A 12393-nucleotide genomic window follows, 5' to 3' on the forward strand; every position below is an offset into this window, starting at 1 on the left:
CAAATCACGAATAGACAAAATATTTCAATAAAAATTGCCCTTTAACTTCCCCTTAACTTCGACATTCGACGTGCTCTCGAGAACTTCGATCGATATAATATTTAAAAAGCGAGTTGAAATGAAATTGCAGAGCAAATGAAAAATTCGGCAATGCTTCAAATCACGAGAAAACGATCGAGCACGGCCTACTTCGCGCATGAAACTATTCATCGTGAATACTTATCGAAAGGTTGGTTTTCTCCAAGCGTGAAAGTGCCCTGCGATCGAGACAGGACTTTGGCACGAACGAAAAAACGACTGTGGCGATAGTTGGAATATTTATTAAATAAAATTCCATGGTCGTGGGTCGGGATCAAGGAAACCGATCGAACAGCAGACGGAAGGAAACCGACAGTGAATATTTCCGCGCAATTAGTAACAGTTTTGCCCACACGTGAAAGCCGCGAGGAAATTAAATCGGTCGTTCGACCAAAGAAGCGGAAGTCAGCCTTCGGTATATTCTGTGTAACTACGTAATACACAATTATTATTAGTCAGTCGCCGAATCTTTGTTCGTTCGCGTAAACGTAGAATTAGGTAATTCGGTTCTTACGCGAAACTTCTATTCCTTTTTCGCTTGGAGTCAAACTGTTACGTTAGATAAGATGTTTTTTTATCAAACCGAAACGAAGAAATGATTCGAACGAACCGCATGATCGATGTTACTCGTTGTTCGAGTTTTCTTTAGTTATTCTCGCATCAGATACACCTTTCAGGATCGTTGATTATACTAATTTGTCTTAATGGCTAGCTAAACCTATCACCATTAGCACGAGTACAAGTTCTTGTACATGTTCTTCGGAGATCAGACGTAGAGGTGCTTTAATTAGAATTCTTTTATACAGTTCCTACTGTATTTCTTTCCCTTTCTAACACGCTGGTCGAAGAATTTCGAGATTGATGATACATAATGTATTTAAAATCAGTTTAATTTTTATCTCTCTTAGGATGAATTTGCTAAGCTCGAAAAAGGCAATAATATCTTTTTTTTTCTAGGGAGACTGACGTAGATAAAATTGATCGATGTGAAGAAGTATTTTATACATTTAGAAGTATGTACTTATTTGCAATAACTTTTCACATTTTCGTATATCAAACGTAGAACTAACTAAGATCGAACGATGAAGCAACTAGATTGTAGGACAATTGTTTGACTAGAAACAACGATAGAACTTCTTTCCTTTATATTTTCTACGTCAACAGAAGAACACAACCATGTTAATTTCTAGTCTGAAGCAAAGTGAAGGTATATACTAGTGAATTAATAATAATCAATTTCAATTAGTAAATATTTACTCGATACATCGTTCGCTTTCCGCATTCTAATTAATCGCATTACATCTATACACGTGACTACAAAACAAGTAAAATAAAATACCGTCGTCATTTATCTATCGTTCTTCTCACTTTCTATCTATTACGTGAACGTTCCTTTTATTTTCTTTTATTAAAGAACAAGCAAAATTAAATAGACGAACCAAGATTTGTCTGTTCGTTTCAGATGACTCGGAGAAAAATTCCAGATTCGACAGAAATCGATGTCCAAGTTTCCTAATTTACGTCTAACAAAATTATCTTAATCCATTCTACGCAAACACGAAATCTAAATTCCTTACTCGTTTCGCTCATTTCTCACGACTTCTCTAATCCTCGTTCCCAAAAAGAAACACAAGACACGAGATATTAATTCGTATTTCTACTTTCATTCTATTCCTTAAACACGAAATACCTATTTCCAAAGGAAACTAAAATACAGCGGTGGATAAAAGAAAATTTTTAATCGATAGACTATGAATTTTAATAACTTTTGTACCGAAACTTTTTACCATACTGATAACACTCGTTTACTCTGTTTATTCGTTGTTCTTGTTGTTCTACAAAAACATTTAGTAAATTTACGTCTCACTTTATAAACTTTCTTTTGTCCACAGTTGTAATTCCATTTGTAAACTAAACTACAATATACTAACACAATTTTCAGAAAAGAGACTAGGATACCTTGTTGCAAGAGAATACAACGTCCTTTCTCGCCGATTCTTATCTCCTAGAAAATCGTGCAACATTCGTCACCCACCTACACCGTTGACGATTATTTTCTCTACTCGTCGCTATTAAGATAAGTGTCCGCTTGGGAGTAAAATTACCACGTTGCTTTGTGAGTGACTGTTCAAGTCGTCGCCTTTATCTCGATAGAGGACAAATTATTTATTTACGTGGAAATAACGAGAACTGTATAAATGACGTATCTATTGAAAATTCATAGAATTAAATTCATTCTGTAGGGTAGTCGCTCTTAACGCAGTGTTCACTCGCGAGAAATACTCTCGAGAACGATTGCCGATAATTATGTCTCGAATGGACGTCTATCTGCGGACTCCTCTGAGTGGCAGATTGGTCGTCAGACTCCTACGACGCGTTCTCAGCTCGAAACCGCTGAAATCACCCTTTTCCAAATACGATCGTTTAATTAAACGCGACTGTGTCCGACGAACAGATGCAAAAGCACGTGAGCCATATAAGCGATCGGAGCTCGTGTTCGCGTTATACAATCGCAGGCCACGATTTGCCCGTTACGGTGCGTGCATACGAGGCAGCCGGAGATATTGAAAACGAGAGTTTCGATCTGTCCGTGCTCGCTGTTTCACCGCGCGACGAAGGAAAGTGTAACAGGGCGAGAGGATTGTGCCGGAGAATAGAGAAATGAAAGTGGCCGGCCTGTCAATGGACCGACCGTTCATGCACGAAGTCGACATTTAGCGGCAATTAAGGCAAGAACACACAAACGTGCTACTGTTAAGACAGAAAATCTTTTCTGTCAGAACTCTTGGTATTTCGTTGGTCGATTTGACTGATGTGCCGGTATAGTTAGTTACAAATAGACAGTAAAAGATTTTTGTTTCTATGCTACGTGTTGCTATGCGTCTACGTGTCGGATGAAGTTTTCATCGCATTGTCGCGGTATATTTGACGTTGGTTTTGTCACTTTCTTACGGTGATAGAATTTTTATGACTTTCTTTCGCCTCGCTTCGTAGTATGGTTTTGAAAGAAGTTTAGCAGGTAAAAATGAAAGAAGTAGTTGCCTTTGGTTTCGTAAGTAGTATCGTTAATTCATTGACTGGATCGTCTTGTATATCGGGCCAATGTTATTAGCAAAGTTTTACAAATCAAAAGTTGCAAATTATCAATTCCAAAGAATATCCTGAATATGACGTTATCAAATTTGATAATAAAACAAATAAAACTCTACGGTATATAAATTATTTGATTGTCGTCTGTGAAATATTATGAAATTGTACAGTGAAGAAAAAATTGACGCGAGAATTTTCAGATTTTTGCTATTCGGACAAAGCGTAGTTTCCGTGGAGAAATGTCGTCGGGATAAAAAGACGATTTAGAAATCCGAATGTACGTATGCTTCATCGTTTTTCTAACTCGATGTTAACAGTTTTCACTTTCGATCGAAGTGACTTGTGTTGTCGTCGTAATAGTCTTAAATCGTTTTTCCGTGTAATGATTGCAACAAGAAACGTTACATCTCAGAAATAAAAAAGATATTGTCAACCTCGTTATTTTATCAAACTCGTGTTAAAATCACCATTATGAAGATAGTAAACGAGTCTTTTGAAACAAAGATTTTAAATAATCTCTGGTTGAATGTCAAATGGTAACGAAAAAATGGAAATTCAATAATTCAGAAGTCAATACAACAGCTTTCATGTTTTTGTAAATTCTTCTTATTAGCTCCAATGCTCCATTTCTATTTATTTCAACCCGTCTTTAGAGAATTTAAAGATCCTAAATCGACCAAAGGTTTATTATGGCCCCTAAAAAATTACTGAACATATAATAACTTAAAAAAAAAATCAGTTATTAATTTATGAGCAATCTTGCACCCATTATGCAATTTTCTTTCAAGAGATTCGTATAAAAAACAATCTGTTTGTGATTCATGTAGCACTATTAGTAGAGTTGCACTATTGTCAATCAGAATATAATTGAAACTCGTTCAGTGTTTTTGAATTATATATTATTGTACAGATGCAATATATATATATTACAGACCTATATACGTAGGTCACGAATTTCGAAACTTTCTCACAATGATAATGCTAGATCGTTGATCGTCTTAAAAAAGTGAATTCTTTTTCTAATCTAACCCTTTCGTGCGTATACTTTTTCTGTTTGTGTAACAGCTGCAGATGAAAGCATAAAATATTAGACTTAAAATTGAATGTTTAATTTGAATTAAATTTATAAATTTTTAATCAAAAACTAAAAAAATATTTATATAATCAGATTTCAAATATAATCAGTTAATTTTGGATAAGGCACAATCTGCTATTCAAGCAGAGCATTTGAATCGTTTTTCGTAAGTGAGAATCGCGAAATTTAATATCATGAGAACGAAAAAGTGCAACATCGTTTTATAGATACGAGTATATAGAATTTTGCGTTTCAGCAAAAATGAATCGTGTTCCTAGAATCGAGCTTTAACTTACGTTGGTTGTACGCGATGATCGTGCTGATTGCGATTTTCTAGCGAGTAAGAATTATTTATGTAAAAGCAGGTACCCGCATCGTGTTTGGAAAAGAGGATGTACGGCAGTGACACGTGGAAATGTTTCCATTGTTGGACAAGGGCAACGTCATTGCTCTTGGTTATTTAATTTATTATTTCCTCTCCACGGTGCCTTTAAAGGTAGAACAGTTAAACACAGCATCTAAATTTTATTCCAATACGCGTTTTCAGTCCAAATTTTTAATTAAATTTGGTTAAATCTAATTAGATTTGAATTTAATTAGAATTTAATGCGTTTTAAGTCAAAGTCTCGATCTTTTAAAATTTCTATTTTAAAAATGTTAAATAACAAAAATCAAATTTCATATCTCACATAATCTAAATATTTCATTTTTCCGGAGAACGCAGGTTCGATTTTCCCGTTAAATAACAGAAATTAAATTTCAAATGTAAATGAAAATACCAGCTTTCCGCTAAAGGAAACATATTTCGGATCGTAATATATTAATATATTACGATTATATACGATAGAAAGTAAAAACTAAAGCAAATAGAATAGTTAAAAGTGACTCTACATCAGATGTTAAATTATTCATTGAAATAGAATTTGAACTTCACGCTTCAAAATTCGATTAAATCGTTAGAATTGGTAGAATAAATTAATACGAGAGGGAACTCTCAATGAAGCTATTTCAAAATAGAAGAAACTAACAAGTATTACTATTAACTTTAATCAAACGTATTATGGTTGGAATCTCTGATCAATTAAATCTAATTTGATTCTTACATGGTATTTCAACATACTCTGAATTTTATGCAAACCGATACACGCCCAAATTGCTTGTATTACTTCGAAGCTAATGTAAATTCTGGTTTTATTAAGCTCATGAAAATCCAATCTATGTACACATCGTCTAATTAATTAGCTTCTTTTATAGTTTCGGAAACCGATGCTCAATTCCTCGTATGTTCGAACAACGTCACGCATTTCGCTTCCTATAATATACTTCCCCTCTTACGAAACCGCGTTTATTTAACGAAAAGGAACGGTAATATGAAGGAAGAAATCTTAATTTAACCGCACTATCGACTTCGTGTTCGAGATACGGGCTCGACGCGTGCATAACTCGCATTTTCGAAACGAAAAACCAAGCTAATATATTCCATTGGCACGATAGTTTGGTAAACACGCTCTCATTGATACCGAAAACAACGACCGTGTTTCTAGAATGTTTAATCGGTCGAACATGCAGCCTACAATTAAGGAGTAGAAATGGAAAGAAACTGGGGCAAAGAAGTGGAAGTCCACTGCAAGAAAAGTAGCACGAAATTAGCGCTATCAAAAATTTTGGCATTTGCCCTCAATAAATTGCGTTAAATTACAGTCGTAGTGATTGCAGTTATAATAATAATAGCTGTATCATATGTATAGTAACTGGATTGCGGATGTTTCTGCAAACTCGTATTTTTATAAACCTAATTAGAAAAGCTAAGTAAAAATTATGGAAGCTAAGTAAAAATTTAGTTCATTCGCTGAATGTTACGCTAAGTAATTCGTACTTCGGATATTTTGTATAGTTTTGTATACGTTACATGTTACGCGCATTTTATGCGATTTTGCGATTCTAAATTTCCTATGAATGTATAAAAATCCGTAGTGTAATAACAATTGCTTATACAGTGATGAACAAAAGTACGATGAGCTGTATTTTCGCACGGACGAGCTCTTTTGTAAAATTTTTGTTCGAACTTGTAAAAAATACCATTCTTAAATAATTGTATATTATCTAGAATGGAAATATATTAAGTATATACTTATACATATATTCTATTTTATCTATAATATTATATATAAATTTCATTTTACAAATACCCGTATAACGAGAAGTGCTTTTTTAAACATTTTCAATTGATGTAATCTTTGACCGCATTTTCAAAAATTGTTCCACGCTTTCGTAACACAAAACAAACCACAAATATGTAACAATCTTTCCAAATCTCTTACTAGAACCACTTTAAGAATCATAGGCACGAGTATGCAAATGACGAATGTTCGTGTTACAACTTAGGATTATGATTAGTGTCATGTGTCAGTTTCACCGACAACGATGTTAGGTTTTAGCAATTAGGATCGCAGTCAGGACAGACGTGATTCACTTGTTACTCGCTCGGCATTTCAATAAAACTCATAAGTGCGCGGTCGTTCAATGTTTATGTAAATGAACAGATTTACGTAATACCGGGTTATCAATGCCTTTAACCTTCTCTAATTGTTCCTCCAGCGAATCGGAAGTCGTTTTCTCGATGCAGCATGATCCTTAGCCAACTAATCGATTGGACGCGTTTCACGTGAATAATTGCTTTGTTATGGTTGTTTACAGCGCGGCGAAAAAGGTAAGTCGAGGATCGTTAATTGAAAGCAAATAACCAAAGTAGAGGAAATGTAAACTGGCTGGACGAAATAACAATAAAGCGAGAAAGTAATTTATCCATAAGACGAGGTAGCTGAGAAAGTTTTGCCGATTTATCTATTATTTATAGATATCGTTGCCTCTTTAAATAAATTACGAACTTACGTAAACGCTAAATCTACATAACAACTGCGCTACGTATATTATTTCAATAAGAGGAAACTAAAAATATAAAATCGTGTACGAACGTTTTTAAATTCTTGAAACATATTAAATTATCTAATTTCATCCGTAACATATATAATGTTAGTGTAACTAATATGATTGATAATGATCCTTACAAGTTGATGCAACGATAAAAAAAATTAAATTAAAATATCTAAAAAGTGATGGCTTTTCGTTTATTTTATGCCAAATATCGACGTATATGGTGATGAAGTTATAAATGAAAAAGCATAGCATAATTTCGCTTGAAAATCAAGCACAATTAAATAGCCGAATATTTCTACACGAGGATCATGTCAAACTGGCTATTGATGACTTCATAAGAACAGACAATTCTCTGCACGATGTATTAATCAGGTAAGAAATAAAATTAAGGGGACAATACTTAATTACATAGAAAAAAAGATGAAAATATTAAAAACACTTGTTTTATCTCTATTGGTACGTAAAACCGACAGAACTTTTTCATTTCATAATCTGTTCGAATTAAAAGTGAAACCGTGAATAATAGCTGAACGTTAAAGGTTTTATATTTATGCGGAGACTGGTAATTTTACCATTTTTGTTACTGACGCTTCACTTTGGTTCGTCTTATCGCGTTCTAAGCGTACGTGCACGAACATTATGCTGCAATTTGATATATATTCTCCGCTATAAACTAGAGGTTTACGAGCGTAATGTTAGAAATTGATCGAATTGAATCTCGTTTGCAAATCATTCCCGACTATAACGTTACCTATTACGTGCCATATTTTTGCCTTGACAGAGTGTACTATTGCTATATTAGGAAACTTTCCATCATCTTCTGACTATTATTGCATACAAGTTGAAGAAAGATGGATATTAGTCAAATGGCGTATTAATTATGTACAAAACGAGCATAATATGTAAAATTACAAAAAAAAAGGCATTCATGATATAATATACCTTATAATATTTAATATGTAGATGAAGCAAATCTCTGCTTAGATCCACTTCTTCAAACATGCTTATAAAATTATTAATTTGCATAAACATCGACAGTCTAACTATAATGAAAGCACTTAGAGTAGATTAATATTCAAATTTCACAAGCAAATTTATACGATTCACAGACTAATGCATAAAATGTCTTCTCTCTAAAGTGTCTCTTCAGACACCAGTAACGCTTATAATCATCTCGTCACGACTGAATCCAAAAGTGAATATAAAAAACGAACAATACAAATACAAAATAAACATATTTATCTATGAATAATCAGGAATGATCGTGAAATTCGGTATATTGAAGATACAAAAGTCAAAAAAATCATGGTAAAAAATTCATTCAGGACTTACGTCATTTATGGTCGACAGGCTTGGAACTGCGTCGATCGAGTGCACGATATTCCAGAACCCTCATGTTTCCATCATCGCGGCTGTCGAAGATCTTCGGTGTCGTCACGACGACGGAACCACGAAGAAGGTAATTCAACCCCACGTATCAACGACGTAAAAAATCAAATTTGCTACTATACGGATCGAGGGTGAACCGCGTCTCGATCTTCCCTCAGCTGCCGTCGAATCAAAGGACTTTACTTCCGGCGAGACTCCGGTGCGCACCAATTTCCTGATCACTGCACATCAACACACTGCCGGATCCTTTTCGACGCTCGTTTCCTCTGCCTTTGTATTTTTACGTTCGCGAATGCAATGGAAAAAAAGCAAATTTCAGTAAAAAAAAAGGAAAAAAAGAAACGTGCGCGAGTGAAGACGCGTCTCTTCGTCAGTTTCGATACGAAAAAACTTGTCTTCCCGATTACGCAAACGCGGCAAACGGGCCAAAAATAAAAGTCGCGCGCCGAAAACCGGAGAAAACAATGTCTCACGTGCGTCGCGCGCGGAGATTCGCAGCTGACTGCGCTACTATGGTTCGTTATATCCCCTTCAATAGCAGGTAGCTGCCACCGCCGATTTGACGAAGTACGAGGACGCCTAGATAAACAAAACGCGGGCTTGAAATGGAAGATATTGCAAAGTGAAAACGATCGAGGCTTTGTACTGTGATCAAGTTTACGGGTAATTCTTTCGAAGTTGTTGATATCGATGGATTTTTTCCTACAGCACTACACTGAGATACTTTTTAATTTTATATTGAAAGTTTGAATCAATATGAAGAATGGTTAAGTTCTAATCTTATTCGAGATTTGAAAAATTCTATGCAACATTGCATTAAAGATTTATTGTTATAATATTTGTACTAACTCGTTAAAGGTAAGAGATAGAGCATGATGTGAGAAATTAGGAATAAATGGTTTTTCTTAAATATAAAATTAGATTTTCTTTAACACGAGTTCGAAAGTGATAAACATGAACTAACATTGAACTAATTTTGAAGCCTGACATTAATTAATCAAATCATAACGAATGATTAATCTATCATCGAAATCAGCTTGCATTACTGTTTTTGTAGTAAAAGGTACAATGTGTTGTCGTTAAAGAACGATTGATCTGAAAATGTAACGCTTTCAAACGACGTTCGAATAAAAATGTAAATATTTTGTTTCTTTAAATTTTAATTTCATAAATTTTCGAAATCTTAAACAACATAGATTTTTTAAATTTATCTTAACAAAAATATCTCAATCGTACATGAAAAAATAGTGTCATTTATATAGATACTAATAACAGATAATAATTATAAAATAATTAAGATAACATTCTACTGCTTCCACCAAAAGAAATTAATCCCTTTTCATCGTTTGAATGTGTTCAAATGACGAAATTAATGATGATAGCTTAATCTATGTATACTACTACTAGAACTATTTGATCATAATTTGTAGAAGGCTACAAAAAATATCATTAAATTCAAGCACGACAAATATACTCTAGCAACAGACCAAAAAGAAGAAACCTGTCTATTGCCACCGCGAATTACGTTTGGCAATGGCTGCGAAACAGCCGCTTCCTGACACTAAGGTAAGCCTGTGAATCCTATAAGGCCGTGAACGCGTTCACCTTTCAAGTTTCTTATTAACTGTTTTCACCGACCGGTATCTTCAAACGGAGAACACGAAATCGACTACTGTCGACAGGAGCAGAAAGACGAGTCGCCTAGCTGTCTATCTCTTTATCGACCGTGTCTGACACGCACACAGTGCCACTGTCGTTAAATGAAACGTTTACGTCAATAGGTTAAACGACAAAAGCTACAAGAGCAACTTGGCAAAGCACACGATTCTTTTCTCCAGTTTTTCAGCATTGCCCGCGGAAAGCAAGCTCGCGCCTGGGTATCTGGCACAAGTGCATGTATCCCGTGCACGTACGGAAGACGTGCACTTTCGCTGTCGATTCGATATTCTCTCTTTCTCGATCTCCGCAGAGAGTGTCCTTACGCGATATACAAGTATCCTGCGACACGGCTAATCTGTCGTTCTCTATCCCTTTTCCACTCTTGCTCTCATGGGACGAAAATTTTGCGCGCGACGAAATAAATTCTTTCAATTTTTGTATTCAAAGACAACGAAGGAGACGGGCGATGAAAAAGTCTCGGCAAGCAATTAGATTGCTAGAGACGCGCGTGTCACGCGTTTCCTTCTCCTCTCGTGCGGGACGTTTCCACGGTGCTCGAATCCACGGTCATCTCTTTCCGTCGACGGTACCGTTTTCGTTAATTCGCCCCGTTAGGATGCGGATAACGGATAACGGTCGCGCGGCAATGATGGTCGAAAGTCGGCAAAGACCCAAGATCCCGCTTCTCGAGGAGACCGTGATGGACCGACGACGAAACGGAGAGGAGAGGCCGGCGAAAGAGCACACACCGCGGATTGGAAATTAATGCGAATGCGCGAGCGGACTCGGTCTAACTGCGGTAGACGATACCCGTCGACGTCGGTAGCAAAAGCAGAAGGTGGGGAAACGACCCAGGGACTGGGGACTACTCGCCACTGCTGGCGATTGTGATTGTTAGCGCACGGTTGTTCGGTGCGTGCACACCGTCGAGACCAGAAGAGAAGGTTGCTCTCCTCGCCTCGGGTCGGTACGTTACTGGCCGACCTGGCTCGTTTCAAAATCGGGAAAGTCGCCGTGATCCAGGAGGGGCTGTCCTTCTTGAGCTGTATCCCCTTTCAACGCTATCGATATCGGTGGAGACCGGTGGACTCTAACGATCACGCTCGATCGCCGTTTCCTCCGGCGTCGATTACGCTTGACGTCTCCTTCGTCCCGAGCAGCTAGATCCTCTCCTTAACTGGCCATTCGTTAGACGAATTCTTTTTGCGGGAACCAGCTAATTTTCTACAATCGATTGGCTCTGTTAGAATTAATTAGGATAGGGAGAGAGAGAGAGAGAGAGAGAGAGGAAGAGAGAGAGGAAGAGAGAGAGAGAAGAAACCATACATATGCACGGAGAAAGTACCCGGAGTACCTAAGATAGTCGAGGATGGTGGACGTTTATACTTGTTTCGAGTTACTCCGACGTGATTTACGGTTTATGATCGAAGATGTTTTTTCGCGCTTCCAGGAACGACGTTTGCCACATTTTAATATTCATGGTGTTACGCAAATTTACCGATTGGTGAACGGTTCCGAGAACAGAAACTCGTCGACAAATTTTCTTTCTGATCTTCTGTTCTGAACAGTACGTTGTATCGTCGGGAGTAAAGATTTCTAAGGCAGTAGCATTCGTTCGCGCCAGTTTAAAAAGAGTATGGTTTCGCGTTTGGCAATTTAATATTTGGAGATGTCCGGAATAAAACGATCTCTTCCTTCTTTTTTCGTTGGCGGAGACTAAATTAAGATGAGTATCAGTATTTAAATACAAAGTGAACAGTTTTAGGAGCTATTATAAATTGGTATTTTATTAGCAACAAATTTATTAGCAACTCTATTACTTATATAGAGAAGAATATTATTATTGGAAACTCGAGATTATTTTCCAATATTTCCATTTTTTAATGTATTATATAACTTTCTTACCTTCTCCAAATATTCCTCTTTCAAGAATAGAAATAAAATATTTAGCTATCTTCAATCACCTCTATATCTATAAAATTTATTAAACAATTAACTCAATTACCAGTCACTCTCCATTCCCACGATACATTTCCGACTAGATCCTCCCTCGCAAGGACGAGTCACGCCGGTCGACGTCTTGTTCTCCGAGAGGAAACGATTGCGGGAACGAAATTGCAGACTACACGGCCGGAAGCGTGTCTACACTTCGCGTGACTTGTCCG

At 36.4% G+C, this 12393-nt stretch overlaps 1 protein-coding gene across 6 annotated transcripts in view; it reads right to left on the reverse strand.

Moving 5' to 3' along the window:
* Positions 1-11031, reverse strand: part of LOC117211469 (venom metalloproteinase 3) — a 91560-nt gene extending 80529 nt beyond the window's left edge. For 3 of the 6 annotated variants that reach the window (XM_033455393.1, XM_033455388.1, XM_033455392.1), the window contains exons 1-2: positions 10552-11031; positions 8513-8839 (exon numbers count right to left, since the gene is read on the reverse strand). The gene's annotated coding sequence lies outside the window, so the exon portion shown is untranslated. Of the gene's footprint in view, positions 1-8512; positions 8840-10070; positions 10090-10174; positions 10194-10551 lie in introns of those variants that run through there. The other 3 variants (XM_033455391.1, XM_033455389.1, XM_033455390.1) reach the window with 3 other exon arrangements.
* Between the last annotated feature and the right edge of the window lie 1362 nt (positions 11032-12393).

Source organism: Bombus bifarius, unplaced genomic scaffold, assembly GCF_011952205.1.
Source record: "Bombus bifarius isolate JDL3187 unplaced genomic scaffold, Bbif_JDL3187 scf7180000008234, whole genome shotgun sequence".
Lineage (NCBI taxonomy): Eukaryota > Metazoa > Arthropoda > Insecta > Hymenoptera > Apidae > Bombus > Bombus bifarius.